The sequence below is a fragment of the Chrysochloris asiatica genome, unplaced genomic scaffold (genome assembly GCF_000296735.1).
Source record: "Chrysochloris asiatica unplaced genomic scaffold, ChrAsi1.0 scaffold00026, whole genome shotgun sequence".
NCBI lineage: Eukaryota > Metazoa > Chordata > Mammalia > Afrosoricida > Chrysochloridae > Chrysochloris > Chrysochloris asiatica.
Window position 1 is genome coordinate 8,324,217 of NW_006408544.1, and position 2,530 is coordinate 8,326,746.

Below are 2,530 nucleotides of genomic sequence, written 5' to 3' on the forward strand. Positions count from 1 at the left end.
AAGGCACCACAGTATGACAAACTGACAGAGAGTGGATAAAATTGTATATACATATTTTTTCTTTTTCATTTGTATTTACCTCTTCAACATACGCCCCAAAGAATTGAAAGTAGCTATGCAAACAGATACTTGTACACCAACATTCATTGCAATTCTATTCACAATAGCTAGAAGTTGGGAACAACCCAAGTATCCATCAGCTGATGAATGTTTAAACAGTATGCTACATACAGACAATAGAATCTCATTCAATCATAAACAGAAATAAAGTTCTGTTCAAGTTACAACCTGGATGGACTTTGAAAACATTATGTTATGTAAAATAAATCAGACATAAAAGGGCAAATATTGTGTGACCCCACTTATATGAAATATCCAGAATATGCAATTGTGTAGAGATCATAGCTCATAATGCTTACCTCGTATAACTGTAAGGGGACATGGGGGGAGGGATATTGCTTAAGCAATAAAGAGTTTTTGTGAAGGGTGATGAACAAATTTGTAATGGTTGCACAACATGGTGAATGTAGTTAAAATTACTGACTTGCACACATAGAAATTGTTAAAATGTTTGGTTGCATATATTTCACCACAATAAAAAAATTAAATCTTCAAAAAAAGACTCTAGACAGGGCAGTACCATGAGTTAAATAGTTGTTTCTCTGCTTCCTCTCATGGTGTTTGCTCCTTTCATTCTCCCCACCTAAGGGACCAGTGCCATTCTCTTCTTTGTATGGGAAGGAATTTTGGCCTTTCTGGTCCTGCACCCTAACTCTTTCAATTCTTCTCCTGAACTCTATGTTTAATGGCACCTTCATTACAGTTAGCCTGTAATAAAGTCTTATTTGCAGTGTTCTGAGGATTTGTTTTTCTCTTCTACTTTCAAGTCTTTTCTTTTGCTTTTCCATTTACCTGCAATGCCCTTCTCACTATCTACTCTGTCTGACTATCTCTGTCTGACTATCTTGGCTTTGAGCTTGATCCCAAATTTTGTAAGGTCAGAGCCCACCAGCCACTCCAGGGGAGAAAGAGGAGGTTTCCTTCTCCTGCAAAAGATTTATAGCCTCAAAAATCCTATACAGAATCCCTATGAGTTTGGTGCTTAAAAATAACAACAGGCTCCCATAGATGCTTCTGATATATATATGGTGGTGGTGGTTATGTGCCGTGGAGTTGGTTCCGACTCATAGCGACCCTGTACAGGGTTTCTGAGGCTGTAAATCTTTTTGGGAACAGAAAGCCTCATCTTTCTCCCGCGGAACAGCTGGTAGTTTCGAACTGCTGACCTTGAGGTTCGCAGCTCGATTCATAATCACCACACTACCAGAGTCCCTGATGTATATATGAGGGGGCTTCAAAAAGTTCATGGAAAATTGAATGAGAAGATAATGGAATTTTCCCAAATATTTTTGGAAGACTCTTCATATTCTGTAGTGTCCCCCAATTTTTCTTTATTCCAGTCTACAGCTTGAACTGTAGGGTCAGCCTTTAGCCCAGAACTGCCTGGGAAAGGTGGTGGAGTCACTCCCTGTGATTGTTTTTGGCAGAGGGAGCAGAGAGGTGCTATGGGCACTCCCTCAAGTTCTGGAGATCATTTCTGATTCAAGTCTCAAGGTACATAGTATATGATAGGATTAGTGGGCAAATAATTAGGCAACTAAATGTGAGGGCATGTTCCTTGGAATGTGAATCAAACTTTATTTCATGCTCTTTGGACCTTGCTCTGGTCTCTGAGTCAGAGTACCACTATTGATTTGCCATGTCACTCTGAAAAAGCCCTTTTTCATCTCTCTCTCTTTCTTTAAAAAAAAACTTTTTTATGGTGAATTGATTGCAGGTTTACAGAACAGATGATCAGCCCCAAATTTAACAAATTAAACACAACTTCATTACAATGATTACAATCCACTCTATATACCACAAGCTAACAGTATTTACCTTTATTCACTTATTTTTTTTCCCATCACCGCGACCCTCCCACCTACCCAGTAACCAGCATAGAACCTTTCTTTTAGCAAGAAAATTTTTTCTTAACTTTTCACAGCAGTGTTCTCATACAAAATTTGTCCTTTGGTGATTGACTAATTTCACTCAGCATAATGTCTTCCAAGTTCATCCATGTGTGAGGTGTTTTTCTGATTCTTTGTTATTTTTTAACATTGTATAATATCCCACTGCGTGTATGTACCAAAGTTTGTTTAACCATTCTTCTGTTGATAGGCATTTAGGTTGTGTCCATCTTTTTGCTATTGTGAATAGTGCTGCAATGAATATGGGTGTGCATATATCTAGTCATATCACAGCTCTTATTTCTTAAGGACATATACCAAGTAGAAAGATTATTGGGTCATATAGTATTTCTATTTCAAACTCTTGAGAAAGTGCCATGCTGTTTTCCACAATGGGTGCACCATTTTGCAGGCCTATCGGCGAGAACTTCGAGCAGCGAGGACTTCGAGCAGCGAGGACTTCGAGCAGCGAGGACTTCGAGCAGCGAGGACTTCGAGCAGCGAGGACTTCGAGCAGCGAG

The 2,530-nt window shown here is 39.1% G+C and overlaps 1 pseudogene; it reads left to right on the plus strand.

The window, feature by feature from the left end:
- The first annotated feature begins 2,401 nt into the window (after positions 1-2,401).
- LOC102823794 overlaps positions 2,402-2,530 on the plus strand; it is a 23,972-nt pseudogene continuing 23,843 nt past the window's right edge.